At 39.4% G+C, this 15,754-nt stretch overlaps 1 long non-coding RNA gene across 2 annotated transcripts in view; it reads left to right on the top strand.

Annotated features, from left to right (window-relative positions):
- The window catches only part of LOC122352018, a 58,772-nt gene that overhangs the window by 22,593 nt on the left and 20,425 nt on the right, over positions 1-15,754 (top strand). Inside the window, exon 3 of one of the 2 annotated variants that reach the window (XR_006251829.1) lies at positions 1,992-2,347. The exons of the other annotated variant lie outside the window; for it this stretch is intronic. This is a non-coding gene — a long non-coding RNA (uncharacterized LOC122352018). Of the gene's footprint in view, positions 1-1,991; positions 2,348-15,754 lie in introns of those variants that run through there. 2 annotated transcript variants of the gene reach the window in all.

Raw genomic sequence — 15,754 nt, 5'->3', positions numbered from 1 at the left:
ATAATATTCCCTTCACCTTTTATAGTGAATAAAACCAGCATTTTTTGCAGGACCATTAAAGAAAGAATTTTGTTTGCATTGTGTGGATGGAAGCTTCTGTTTAGATTTGCTAATGTTATTTGAGCTAATTAAAATGCAGTTCACAGCTGTGGCTAGTATCATCTAAATCTTGTCTCACTGCATGAAGCATATATTCTCATGTACACACACACATGCCAAGGGGCCATATTCATAAATCATACACTTCTGCTCATTTGGTGTGTTCAGTCTTTAACAGAAATAAAGCTGTAATATGTCATATAGATCTATTAAAGGCCACATGGTTCAGGGCACATCACTTTTTGTCTTGTATGCAGTGAAAGTGATTAAATTGTACTTTACGTTTCTATAGCCAATCTCTCTCTCTCTCTCTCACACACACACACACACACACACACACACTTCTACTTTTACCAAGCTGATATCATAATTTCTTCTCTCTGTCCACAATTGTCTCTGTCTTTATCAGTTCTTCTCTTGTTTCTCTGATCTGACTGTCTATTCTTTTGTACCAAGTCATTTCATTTTTCCAGTGTCATAATTTATATTCTTTTCTCATTCCTATCTTTCTCTCTCCTCTTTTTCTGTGTGGCTTCCTGACCCAGGGGAGAATTCAGCACCTCACTGTGTGTGTGTGTGTGTGTGTGTGTGTGTGTGTGTGTGTGCGTGTGTGCGCAAGGGAGAGATTTACTCTAAAGTTCCCCCTCTGCCGATCTCCCGCTGCGCTGCAGTTTGTCTGACGGCTTGTTGTCTCCTCTGGTATTGCCAATTATTCTCTATCGAGGTGACCTAATTTTCCCAGTCTGGTCACTGATGTTGTAGCCATGTGTGAGGTGTGTGTGTTTAAGCTAGTATGACTTGAGTAAATGTGATATGTGCACAGGGTCCAGAATTAACTGTTGCTAAGCTCTAAGCTCCTGGTAACTTTATTTACAAACCATAATATAACACTTGGTTTCAAACCTAAAACTTATAATTTAAAGTACTAATATTAAATATATTAAGTATTTCTTTTATTTATTTATTAACATTTTTTTATTCTTACCAAGGCTTTATTTATTTGGTAAAATTGTTTAAACTAATTGAGTAGAAATCTATTTTAATATATGTATATTATCATTTTTTCCTGTGTCTGAAAAGCTGAATGTTAATCACTTTTTTTCAGTTTTATGAAAAGTCTCAGAAAAGAATCATCAATCTCATTCAGATTGTGTGACCTGGTGATTATGATTTTCTTTCTAAGAACTAATTGACAGCATAAACAAAAATTCTACTTATAATGCTAATTTTATTTTCCTTATAGAAGAAAGTTACAGAATGTTAAACAACTAAAACAACTCTCAAAATAAAGTTGGAGCTAGAGATAGAAGTAGAAAAGATACAGAATAACAAAACAAATCACATTTTCTATAGTATGGGGTATTTTTTCCTAACCTTATTAAATGTATGTGTCATCTTTCATGTCAAATTCTTACACTTTCAAGTAATCAATTAATTCAGGTAGAAAAATAAGAGACTAAATTGTTACCTGGCTGGTTGCTCCATGCATCTATATTAAATTCTCCTTTTGGAGAGCATTGTTTAAAAATAAAAAAAGGTTTTATTGACCCCAAACTTGTGTGTATATATAATCTTTTAAAATGTATTTTATAGAAAAAAAAAATTGTATTAGGTTTTCTTATTTCATCAGCCATTGATTTTAAACAATGTGTGTGAATGAGATGGTTTTTGAAAGAGTATTGTGTGTGGTTTGTGTGTGTGTGTTTGAGATTGTTGCACCCGTTGCCCTGGCTGTACTGCCTTTAGTTCTTGGCGCCTCTGTAAGGGGTTGCTCCAGCCTGACAGAGGTGTGGTTTACGAGCACTTATTTTATGAACACTCTGGTGAATTACTTCAGTCTTGTAATGTATTAACACAAGCCTCTCTCTCTTTCTATCCTATTTTCTCCCCAGGCAAGGCAAAGAATCTTAAAGACTACAATGTAGCTCCTGGAATATATATTGCATCAATAAAGTAAGAAAAAAAAAAACCCAGCGACAATTTATCAATTTTAGCCGGCACCACTGAGGCTGTTTTGGCCATGATGTGCACCTGTGTTTGGGGAATGAAACTGCTGAAGGCTCTGCTGCAGTGACTCCAGAGCACCAGACTGAGTTATACCGATGGGCCTGCTGTGCTTCTATGCAGATAATTCTCCAGCTCTACGTATAGATGGTTGTGGTTTAAGAGCAAGGACTGTTTATGTCTCAATCATCCTTACTGTGTCACAAATGGACTTCTATACCTCACAGATTATATTGGCACTGAACCGGACAACCATGTGATAAAAAGAGAGATGATGGATGATTTGTGTTTTGCTTCATCTTTTGAATTAGATATAAACCTGTATAAAAGGGTAGAGGTAGACGTTTTTGGCTGTGTGCTTCTACTAAGGAGTAAGTTTTGAGACCAGGAAGTCACATATATTTCTGCTACACACTAAACGTATGCAATTTATTAATAATGTGAAAGTACATATTCCTGTGTATGTAGTAAGACAAAATGACACTACAGGCCTCTCTTGTACAATTTTTTTAGCTAAAGTTATTTTACTACAGGGTACATTTTTTAAACCCCAAACTTGATCATTTTGGCATTGCAATTTCTTGCTATCTCTCTGAAAAAATTGAATAACTGTCATCACAAAACCTTCTCTTCACAAAGGGATTTTGAGCAATATGGATACACAACTAAAATTCTCTAGAAGTTCTTTTTTTTTCTTTCTTTTTTTAATGAACATACATTTAGATTTAACCTTTTAATTTGAGTTGGCCACACCATACAGGAACCTGTAATGGAATTTGGATTGCAATGACAAAAAGACAATTTGTGGGAGTTGTATTCTTGGAAATTGTGTTCTTCTACTCTCATCCATAATTCTGCCTTTAAGGCTGATGATGCACTCGGCAGCTTTTTGAGCAATGTTGTTTGGGACACAAGTCCCAAAACTTAGCTACATTTTACAGATAGAAATTAGTTACCCTTTCTCAATTGAAAAGTGCTCAAGCAGCATTGCTCATAAAACAATTCCTGGTAAAATTGCTCAAAAAGTTGCCCACTGTATCATCAGCCTATGACTTGAAACTTCTAGATTGTTAAAGCCTTTTAAAAACTTTCTTGTTAAAAATCAGTATTTCTAAGATAGTAGTTCTACTTCAGTTGAAACAAAAAAAAAAAAAAAAAACTACTTCTAATTCCATTATAAACAGTTCATAAGCCTTAAACAGTTTACCCAGCATATCTTGTAGAGTATATTACCAACATATGATTCTGAATGCACTAAACTAAAATAACTTACTATGACTAAAATAACATTCTTTTGAATGGATAGAATCTGAATTGGTGTTTGTGTACTGGTACAGACTGGGGGCTATAAGTCCTGCCTGGAAGTATCAGCCTATTGCTTAAGCCTGCTGCCGCTGACCATTCCTTCCTCTAATCCTTCTGTATCGGCTGCCACAGCACTCTCGCCAGCATTTATTCCCCTTTGCTTTCTCTATCTCTCTCTCTTTTTTCCCCTTTCACTATCGCCAAATCATCTCTGCATCTCTTCCTCTGTCCTCTAATCATGTCCGTGCCAGCAACATCATACAAAAGCACCCAAAACTGTAAATTTTGTCCTGAGGTCGACTGCCCTTTCCCTTGTGGACATCCAGTAGGCTGGAGCATATCCGCCGGTTTCAGTGTGCCATTCGTAGTCTGGCAAATTGGCCATTTTACTGTAGGGTCCGTCAAGGCCTATGAATATTTGATGGAGCCTTGCTGTTGATGAGCATGTGTGCTGACTCCCTTATCTTATTTGGTCAGGATGCCAGAATTATACTTCGTACCTCCAAGCTCCTGTCCCCAGGAGAGAGATGGAGGAGGAGGGAGAGAAGGGCATGCGAGTTGGGGGAGCTGTTAAGCCCTAACTCTGTGGTGGCTCCCTCTGGAGGGGGATTTAAGGGAGAAATAGAGAGCGAGCGAGCAAGAGAGATCATCTCAATCAGCTGAGCACTGGTGCGATAAAGAAAGGGAAATGGAAGTCAACTCTCCGACAAGACAGTCATTCCCCTCGGGTGGACTGAGGTTGAGAAAAGCTCCTGCACCTCTTTGGCAGGGACAGATAATAGAGAGGCACAAATCGTCACTGTTCCCGATCCTCCACGTGGTTCGTATAGGGATCAGAGTGCCCGACGTCTCCCAGGAGGTGAGGGGTACGGACAGGCGTACCACTGGGTCATGCTACTATAATAAAAGATGAAACTGTGACAGTGCCGTAAATGTGCTGGTGCCCCGAGGCTTAGAATGAGCTGGTATAAAGGCACCTTGACAGGTGAATTCGTTCACGGTGGGTGAAAACCCTGATCCCTGGCCCCTGGATTTAGTCATGGTGCGGAGAGATGGATTTAGAAAGCTGCTTTCAGGGATGAGAGAGATGGAAAGCGAAGGGTTAAGGTGTATGTGTGTGTTCTCATGAGTCTGGTGATGGCGCCGAGGTCCACAGTTGGTAGCGTGATCACGCTGGGGGGATGTGAGTTTTTTTTTCTGTCCAGCCGGAGAGAGACAGTGTAGTTGTGCTACTAGCCTTCAGGCTACTGCAAATAAATGGATTTTCTTTTTCCATTTACCAATATCCAGAATCTTATTTTATTCCCCCTTCACAGGTGAACTAGGGGAAAATGGCGGTCGAGAGGGGGTGAACGAAGACCTACTCTCATGAGCTCCATTGTTCTGATGCTCTGCAGAAATTTATTGATCAAAGGTAACTTTTCAGCCTTAAGGATTAGTCTGAGAGTGCCCCTGCCAATAAATCCCTCCTTTACAACTTCCCAAGAGGTGCCACATAATCCCTCTGCCCTTGACCTTTGACCAGCAGCTGGCTATTCTGCAACTTCCCACTTTGTCCTTGCGCATCGTGAACTGAATTGAAAATGTGCTGTAAAGTCCAATTTAACGCCTCAGTTTGAAATGAATTTAAATTGAGATTTCATTGTTTGAAGGTTTTAAAAATAATGTACAAAAAATCCCATGAGGTTTGAGGTTTTAAATAGCCCTATAGAAAAACAACTCATCCCAGAATGCATTACCTATGTTGAATTTCTTTCAAATTTTCATTCCAATGCAATTCTACTGGTGTAGCCAGTTCAGCTCAAATTACACTTAAGAATTGAAAGGAAGTCAGTACAAAATTTTCCCAACCATCTTCTTCATGCCTCTTGTCATCTATTTACCACTAGATTCAAAGTCAATCTCAAATAAAAATATTTTCTATTCAAAAACAGCATGGCTTTTTTCTAAATTCCAAATCCATTCCGACCCCAAACCTTATAAAGGTGACAAAAGGAGGAGCATATTCTTGCTGAAAGGCTTTGGCCTTCATCAGCTCCCTTCTAATCGAATCAGACTTCTCTTCGTTCAGCCTAATGTGGGTTTTTTAATTGTGTTACGGGCTGGGTCAGGAAGATGGGCCTCTGAGAGGCAATAACGAGGATACGGAGAAGAGTATATCGACTGTTGACATTGGGCAGAGCTGGTACGCTCTAGGCGTTGTTATGGCAATAACCACATTAAGGCACATCTGGTCCAGGATGCAGCACAGACATTAGGATAGGATGGAACTGATGAGGCAGTAGAGAAGGACTTGAATCAGGTCAAGAATGGATCAGACAAGACAAACGTGAGCTATAGTGTGGTTTCAAGAGCATGCTAATAGACATTGACCGAGGGAGGTGTGCTAAACCTGTCAATTTACCTGCCAACTGAATATGAATGATGCTTCTTGAGGTAGTTCTTACAAAGAATAAGGCACTGTTGCCACTTTTTGCCCGTCTAAAGCTCTGATTGATATTCACAGCATCGTTATGATACCTGCATACTAAACGATCATATTAGCATATGGTCTTGTATTCAAGCCAAGGTCTCCTTCTCAAGGAAAAAAGAGTAGGTTGCATGAAAGGTGAAGACACCCCACTGCTGAAATAAAGAATACTAGGAGCTAAGGGAATCGATGGATATTAAGGCTCTGTCTTCCTAAACCCATCTAACTGCTGGCCTGGTGACGCCTACCATGCTTATCACCTGCAGCATGATGAACGAGGCTCCTACACTGCTGGGAAATTTCCCAAAAATCCCTAGTGCAATAGATTTTGTTAAGGGCTCGCCTGAGTGCGCACAAAGTCCAATAGATCTGCACTAGACCTTGACCATTACCCTGTCTGCATGTGCAGGACCCCGATTAGGCCAGCAGATTTAATACAGGGACTGGTATTTACCAATGATGACAGATGGGGCATAGTGATAGTTCACCCAAAAATGAAGATTCTGCTATAATTTCCTTACAATTGCTTTCCTTTGTGTTGTTTCAAACCTGTGTGACTTACTTTCATCTGTTAATATGCAAGGTTATTATTATCCATAGAGTGGGATCCGAAACGAACAAAAAAAATGTGTTCCACAGAAGAAAGACAAGTTTATGCAATAGTACTACAACACAGAATGTTTTTTGAGGGGGTGAACTATCCCTTTAATAGTTTGAGTTTCGTGAAATTGCTTATTTTGCCATGACCCTTTGGTCAATGTTATTCTGTTTCCTTTAGGCACGAGCAAATGAGTATGATTGGCATGCTGGTGTGTCTCTGCATTCGTATTGTGCCATTTTTGATGCCCTGACGGTCATTTCGAGAGCCAAGTCCCTGCGTGCCATCACAGTACCCTACGGAATCTGCTCGACATATGTCCCTTTGGCAGCTGGGTCCACAACTGTCCACCCGACTTACGCCTACACCTCGGCAGCTGAGCCACATTTCCCCGGGTCAGTGAGGATAGAGGTAGGAGACAGAAAAAGAAAGAGCCAGGCCATCAATCAGTTTACAAGTCAGACAAATAGACAAAACAAAATTCATAAACGAGGCTCTTTATTGACGGCAGGTCTCATAACGTTTATCCGAAATCCATTTTGCCTGACCGTTATGTGAACATTAGGGATCATTGAGCATCACCTTAGCCATGCGTGAAGATTCATGCTACGAGTTTCATCTGCAGCAGACGTCAAAATCAATAGCCAATGTCAGCGGCACCATGGCGTCTCGCTTCCTGACTCGCCGCTGCCTCAAGATTCTGACTTAAGTCTTTTATGTTGTGACGGGATGGGCTGTAGATGTCAGTTTGTAGCATTAAGGAACAAAAACTGCAAAAATACGCTTGCTGTTACAGAAGTGCAATTCCAGCACCAATATCATGAATCTGAATAAATGGTTTTGACAGTGTAATCCATTTAAAAAGCTGGACACCGATGACATGCTGAGAGATGTATCCAGTGTGAATGAAAGTCTGGCTCAGATGTTATTTAATCACAGTTCTGGGGTCTGAATTGAGTTGGGAGGAGCAGGCGAGAATTTTGATGACAAGCATGAAAAACAGACTGTTAAAGTAAATTTGCAGATAAAGGAATTAAATAGCTCTGTTTTGAATTTTAAATTCAGCCTGCCCTTGTAAGGTGTGTTATCTACAAAGCCCCGATCAGGGCAGCGTGTGTTTGTGAGGTCTGAAGCCCCCCTGAAATGCAACGGTCTCTAAATCCACCCTGGATTAGTGGAGGTTGGGTTAGGTCTGATTGGTAACATTGCTCAAATCCTTCCGCCTGCTCAAAAGCTCCCCAAAATGGGCGAGCTTTAGTGTCAGTTTGTTCCCTGAGAAGGGAAGAAACAACCCCCTGACCCCCCTCCTTCTCAAACCTTGCCAGCCAAACACATGGCTGGGCTGTATGCCATTTGGGATCTAACTTAAATGAGAATGCATTTTAAATCCCAATTAAATTCTTCTTTTTGAATATTAATTATTTATAGTTTTAATGGTTATATATATATTTGACCTTTATGGACCAGGATGAATTAACACTTTATTTTCCCAGAATGCATGACCTGTGTTTTCTTCCTATGATTCCATAAAGCTGTTTGAAGTGTCAATTTTGTGGTTCATACAATAGCATGAGTTTGAGGCGGGATTTCTTGTTTGAACAATGACAAATAGAGCAATATTTGGGAAACTTGTTTAGAAACAAAATTAGTTCAATATTCTTTTTGGACGAATTATATGCATTAGCTGTCTGGTGCTTTTTGATTATCGTGTTTCAGCCACTAATCTGATCTGCAAGGCCATCTCTTTTGTTTTCTTCTTCTTTTTTTTTTGAAGGACCACCAAAGAATTTCTGCTGTAATAATCTCTTGAGCTCTATTCAAATAAGGACTTCATCGTGATACGCTACAGGCAATCTCTGCAAAGGGCTTTCACTAATTGATTAAATATTCATAAATAAATACTGCTTTAGAAAACGCCATCAGGGCAACTCATGTTTACATTTTTTTCCACAGGAGGAAAAGAAAGAGTGAGAAACGAGTTGTTACACAGTGGAATAACAAAGAAAAGTGTGTTGTTATTTTTCCCTGCTAATTGATACAATTTCTCCTGGCAAATTAATTGGGCAGAAAATGTGTAATTGGCCCGGTGCATATCACAGAGAAGCAGGTCAGCAAGCTGGGTTTCACCCTCGGGCCTTCTCTCAGAGTCGGCTTATCTTCCACCGCGGCCAGTCAATATTTGATTTCAGCCGAGGCCTGGTCTTGGGCACTGACCTACAAAAGAGATACATTTCTTGCATCTGTCTCCTTAAGGTCCATTTTTTATTTCCTTGCTGCAGAGTCAATTTTTGCTCCCTGTCATGAGGAAATAAATAATTCCTAGGTCATGGATGTGGGGTGGCAGCTGTGGGCCAAAAGAGGGGGAGAAACCGGGCCGGCGAACCTGGCTGGGCAACTCTGGAGTTGAGATATGGTGTGTGTGTGTGTGTGTGTGTGTGTGTATGAGGGTGGGAGGACAAGGCTGGTCAAATGAGTTGATATTCTGCTGCTGGAACGAATGCTAATTTAATCAATGTGCTGTAAATCCGACTAGCTGCTGACTCATTTGTGACTGCTGCCCCATGGGGACTTGAACAAAAAGCCCTGCCATTGCAGTTTGCTCCCCAGATGCATTTTAAAATGCTCTCTCTCTCTCTTTTTACACACAATCACAAAGATACACAGACGGATTTGCACATATACATATGGGAGAGATATCGGCAATATAGGCAAATACATGCTGAAGTCATGCACCTGCAAAACTGCTATTTGTATGTAATGTGTGTGCGTGTCTGTGTGTGCTTGTGCAAAGTGCTGAGTTGGTGACTTGGGGAGCACTGAGGTGAGGGGTTAGAGACTTACCTCTGTCTCCTTGGACCCATATGTCAGCCGATCTAGATGTCCTAACCATCAATTTCAGAGTCTTCTCACAGCAAACACACGTCAATACACACATATATACATGCTTAATGGAGAGTGGGTACAGTGACCAATTGCTTGTCTGAATGATGTAAATGTTATCATGGGTAACATGACTGCAGCAGCTGTTGAAGAATGATGCAAACCAGAGAGAAGGAAAGAAAACTGTATAGGTGAAAATGATCATAGAAAAGGGAAAATGCAATCAAATATCTTTAATATCTCAATGGTTTCTTCAAGGTAGCACTAAGATTGAATAGAGGAGAAATGGAGACTAGTAATATTCCACATTTCTCTCATAGTTTTACCAAAGATCTCAACAACAGCCATTTTCAAAATTTTAAATTGCAGTTTAAATTGCTAGATTGGCTTTTGTGGCATTCTGTACCACATCTGCTATTAACACATGCAGTGGATTTCCAACTTATATCATATTGTATTGACATCATATTGTTACCACTCACATATGATGACTAAACTGTGTGGTATTTGGCGGAAATATAGTAAGAAAGCTTTTTTTTATAAACAGTGTGAAGTAATTATATCAGTTCTCTCAGATTTGTAACTAAAATCCTTCAGATTTTTCTGACATTTTAGCAGATGTCTTGAATCAGAACATCCTGAACTCATGCACTGTAAAACCATTAATCTTATGGCTTAGTTTTGGTAACATTTTGGTGATATTACAACTTCTTTAGCTGATTTACTGGTATTTTACTTTAGTAATATTTTCTTAAATTTAGAGAATTAAGATAAAATGCTGTATATGTCAAAGCACTGTCACACACTGCAATCAGATAGCAAAATCTAAAATCAAAAGTCAGCCCAAACAGTCTGATCCATATTTGATTTTCTATCTCGGTTTCCACTGTATCTCTTACGTGTGTCTTTTCTGAGAAATATCAAAGACAAGGTTGATATTTAAATGCAACATAATTGAGAACTCCATTAAGTCCTTAAAATTTTCCTCTGGGTTGATCAAAAGGAAAACAAGAGGCAACTAGTTTAAGATAAAGTCTGAGGAAGAAAGAGAGTGAGATCAAGAGAGAAAGGAGACAGAGGAACAGAGAGTGGGGGGTGCTGAAGGATAATCCTGAGGGACAGGTTTTATGGCTATGTGGAAATTTATTTAGAATAAGTCCGCAGTACCCAGTGCGTGCAGACGTGGGGGGAGAACGAGGGACTTTAATTAATGAGAGCACGCTTGTCGCAGGCTTTGGAAAGGCTGCTAAATCACTGATGCAAATGGAATGAGCCTGAGAATACAGCCACGGCGGACTCTCTTTCCTCTCTCTCTTCTTTTGTCTGTACCTCATTCTTTATCTCCTACTTTTTCTCTCATCATTCTGTCTCTGTCTCTCTCTGCCCTCATTCCTGCACACAAATAAACACAAGCGCACACACATACACATCTATAGGTGTAAAAGGAAAGATTTGTAACAGACTGTGTTTACATACTTTTGTCAAAGTTTTAACAGCCACAAATTTATCTTTTGACATAACATTTGGTCCATTTTGACAAGAAGAGATTATATAAAATGACTAAACACAGTTTGATTTGGAATGTGTCTCAAGAACCAGGTAAATTTGAAATATATCTATATTTAACATACACTCTCAGAAAAAGTGGTACAACTTGGTTTTAGTTGGTCTAAAACAGTTTTTGTCCATTTTTCAGAAGGTTCTGGAAATTCCATAAAATGAGATACACACTTCCTGTTTTGAGAAAGTTTGAACTATTTTAAAGCCACGAATTTTGAAAATAGGCTAATTTTCCAACTCCCTTAGTTAAACATCTCTGGGTATACTTAGGATAGATTATTGAATCTGATTAGACCAGTAGCATCTCTCACTGAAATGTGATTATAGAGTTTTGATATTTTCAAAACCCATTTAAAACTTGACTCTTCTGTTAGTTACATTGTCTACTACGAATGGTGGAAAATGAAAAGTTGTGAATTTCTAGGCTGATACGGCTAGGAACTATATTCTTAGTCTAGAGTAATAATCAAGGAACTTTGCTGCTGTACCTTGGCAGCAGCAGGTGCAATGATATTACGCTGGGCCTGAAAATAGGCCCCCAGCTAGGAAAAATATTGAAACTCTTTGGCATTTTTGAGCGAGATCCTAATCATATTTAATGATTTGTGCTATGCTACTGTTAAAAAGTCGTACCGCTAGACTGGCTGAATTGATTTCAAAACGGTAAAATTCAATTGTTTACGTCTAGGGGAGTTAGAATATGAGCCTATTTTCAAAAATAGTGGCATGTTCCTTTAAGAGCGAAATTGATCAGGTGAAATGTATCACTTTTTTGTAATAATCACTTTTTTGTAATAAAGCATGTTAAATCTACTTTGCTAGAAGTTAAATTAGCTTCCCCACACTTCATATCAAAAGAGAAATAAGGTGTGAGGTGGACTTTGAGAAAGATGAAACATGACTTGTGTGCTGCAGGCCCGAAGAGACATCGATTCCTCTTTGACTTTTATTTTAGTCGTTGGCACAGACAACAACTCATCACATTTGTGGTTGCGAAAGGTCAGGGAATGCTTTGGGGATGTGTAGTATCCAAAACTGAAAACTAAAGGTGCTACAGATGTCTCAGATGCAGTTTTGATGTCTTGCATAAGCAAACTACATCGTTCAGTAAGTTACATAATGGGGTATAATGTTGTCATAATATCTGTAACCGTTGAAACCTCTTACCCCTATTTGACCCCAGGTACTGTAATGTCTGTGAGGATTGAGAGACGGCATCACCAGCGCTGTTGTCAAAAATGAAGCCTTTAGCCATCGGCCATGTGCTACATATAACTCACAAACACGCAGACTGAGGTCAGCGCGGCCAAAATGGCCCCGTCTGTATCAGTGAAGTTGCCTGTCTGTTCACATTAGGTGGACCATGTGACTATGATAAAGTGTGACACAAAGTGTATCATCATGAGGGGAGGTGGATGGGGGACCAGAGCGATTTTTGTTGCCTAGTTCTAAGGGGGGGGTCGTAAATACAAGAATGATGTCATGTCTGCCATTGCCTCATCTGCCCCATTACCCCTCCCTCTAACCCTGTCTCACCCAATCATCCTTTCTAACTAAACCACTTTTAGTCCCGACCCCCTGACAGCATAAACTGCGTCAATGACAAACAATCTCAAAGCGCGATCTTTTAAAGTCCATCAGTGCCATATCATAGCATGTTAAAAATGGTCTACATTTTGACAAATGATTTCAAAAAGCTTCAAACCCAATAATCAATGACTTTCATACACCGTGAAACATCAATCAATCCTTCTGTCCTCCTCTGAATAATAGTCTGAACAGAGTGAATTTAGGTCCCTCAGAAGAACCCTTTTGAAAATTCATTTTGCGGAATTAAATACACCAACACACTGTGCTGAAATATCTTCCCTCCCAAGGTTGTAACCATGGGAATCGAAGATCAGACAAGAGAAAGAAGCAGACTGAAAGGACCTGCTCACGTTTACCCTGGCCTGTCTGTCAATCAAAAAGACAGATGGAAACATGTGTCCCTCTGTTGGCATATGTACACTTTTCGAGACCACAAAAGAGTCACCTTGCATCTCTTCACATTTTTCTCTTGTAGTGGCCTAGAGGAACATTTTATTCTTCAGAAGTTGCTCTTTCATAGCTCAGGGGGTGTATTGTAAGCATTTCATCTTCATCTCAGAAGTGCCTTGGAAAACATAAAACATAAAATAGACTCAAATTAACTAATTGTTCAAATACACTATATAGTTCACCCAAAATTTAAAAAGAAATCTGTAATCATTTATTAATCGTTATGTTGTTACAAACCTGCATGACTTTATTTCTTTTGTGAAACACAAAAGAATATTTATTGTCCATACAACAAAAATATTGTTATGGTTTCCCTCAAAAGAAAGAAAGTCATTTAGCTTTTGAAAATTATTACAAAATGTTCAACCATCCCTGTAGAATTATAAAATTAAACTCTATTCCCGTCTCACAAAATTTGGTCTTTTAAGAATTCGATGAGAAATGTTTGGATGAGACATGGATGAAACTTGAATGCAGTCTTTTGTATTTTAGAAAGTTGAGATGCACTTGAAATGACTGCTTCATTTCACTTCACTTCATTTAATCTTATTGCTGTCTAAAACCCATTGAAATATTATAGAGATCTCATTTGTGATGTTTCTTTTCTATGGGGAGGGCTACTTTACTCTCGCATCCCTACATCTCTTTTCCAAGTTTTCATCTGCCTTTTTTAGCGATTACTCGTGTTAGAATGTGTGTCTCTATTTGATATCACTCGTTTGCCTCTTTTCATCTATCTGCTCTGAAAATAGCAGCAAATGGATGAGACATGGGAATTCGATACAGTGAGAATTATGTCAGATATGTGCCAGACGAAAAACTGCCTCAGATTCCACAGTCTGCATCAGCTGCCGTAAAATGCAATCCGAGCACGTCAGGATTTGCTCATAGAGAGTGTCTGTCGAATAGGATCATCTTCAGTAGAATAGACAGATGGAATACAGCTTTGAGCCGTTTCACTATTGTAACTCAGTGTTTATTTTGGAGGTTTAAAAAAATGGCTGTGCTTCCAATCTTCTTGAATATCTTCCTAGACTGATTAATTTCAAAGAGACCTATTCTATTCTATTCTATTCTATTCTATTCTATTCTATTCTATTCTATTCTATTCTGTCTGAAATCTCTTTTCATGCCCTCCATGTGTTTGCACTATCGATTAGCCAGTTCAAATGTTTACCTGGATCATTCTGTCAACTGTGACATGTGATCCAATAATATGCCAATTAATCCCATGTTTTCTCTCTGTCTACCCCCAAACTCACGGTCACCCTTCTCCTTCATGCTGCCCGTTTTAATTGCTGTAAACACACTGAAATGCACCTCAACCTGTAAGCCGTGACCTTGGGTTCCTGTAAGCAGATCGGTCGGCGTGAGGCGATCAGTGGCGTGATGCCATCCCGATGGTGGCGCGATGAGGGCCGTATTACATTAGCATTGATTAATTGACTGGATATGGCCACAGAGGTGTGAGCGTGCATTGGCAATGCTGAGAAAGGGATGGGGGGGAATGTATGTCAGTGTGACACGGGCGGTAAGAGGATTATGGGATGGCAGCCGAAGCATGGAGTGGAGAGGAAGATTGAAAGTGTGCTGTGCATGAGTCAGTGAGAGTTGTACAACATCTCTCCCCATGCAGCGGTTTATTTACATGGCACTGAGGGAGAGTGTGTGTGTTTGTGTACATAAAGGAGCATGTGTGTATGCCGAACGAGTGGGATTGTTAAATGATTTTGTTTACTTTGAAAGAGTGAATTTGAATTAAAGAGAAAGGTCATTTACACACTCTGTGTCATTCCAAACCTGCATGACTTTCTTTCTTTTTTTTTAAAAGTATGATTTTTGGTTACACAGTGAAAGTCGTTAGGTTCTTGTGTTGTTTTGGAACCTTATATAGACAAAAACGTTTGAAACTTTCTTCAAACTTTTTTGTGTGTGTGTGCCACAGGAAAAAAACAGCTTCTTGACCTAGCTAAAAGCAGACAAAACCAGTTTAATCCAGCTCAGACTAGCAAACCAAACTAGTTTAGTGGTTTCGTCACACTGATCGGTATCGTACCGAGATTTTTGTGGATTTACTCTCTTTCGTTATTTATCTATCTGCGGGTTCTTTAAAGATTAAATCCCAGCAGCCCCTGGGAGTTTGGACCCTGGCACAGGCTCATTGAGATGCCGGTTGAGGGGGCTTGGCAGAACAGCAAGGTCAGCAGATCTGTCGTGCCGCAGTGGCTCGGAGGACTCTGCCCATTCCCACCGCTGGCCAGTAATCTGCCCCAGCACCCGCCACAGTCCAACCACACACATTCACAGCACTGCCAAGCTATTTCAACACATTTAGCAAGTGAGAAATGCAGTGCATTCAGTTTTAATGCTCTTTTAAGGAATGAAAGTAAAATAATATACATAGCAAAGATGTTTTATTGATGTCTTCCATTGGAATAACATTCCTATCGACTGTGTATTTCACTGTAATGTTTGTTCAGCTTTAATAATAATTTAATTAGATCAAAAAACTGTGAATAACTTTACTTTTGACAAAATTCCCATCTGTGATTTCCTTTATAGAGCTGTTCTTAAGGAACTGTTCTTTTGCCATCATTTATTGATATTTTTGCAATGTTCTAACTGTCTAACCAAGCTTTAAATATTTCACAGAACTGAAACAGTAAGGGCAGTTAATGTAAATACGTTGACTCTAAAATGCATAACCTAAAACTTGCATAAAAGATATTTATCACAGGTTTTTTAGCACACTTGGTTCCACAGTGACATTGCTGAAAATCACATGCGAGACATTTTAA

The sequence above is a fragment of the Puntigrus tetrazona genome, chromosome 9 (genome assembly GCF_018831695.1).
Source record: "Puntigrus tetrazona isolate hp1 chromosome 9, ASM1883169v1, whole genome shotgun sequence".
NCBI lineage: Eukaryota > Metazoa > Chordata > Actinopteri > Cypriniformes > Cyprinidae > Puntigrus > Puntigrus tetrazona.
The sequence above is the reverse complement of the archived record's forward strand: the minus strand, read 5'-3'. Positions and strand labels throughout refer to the sequence as shown.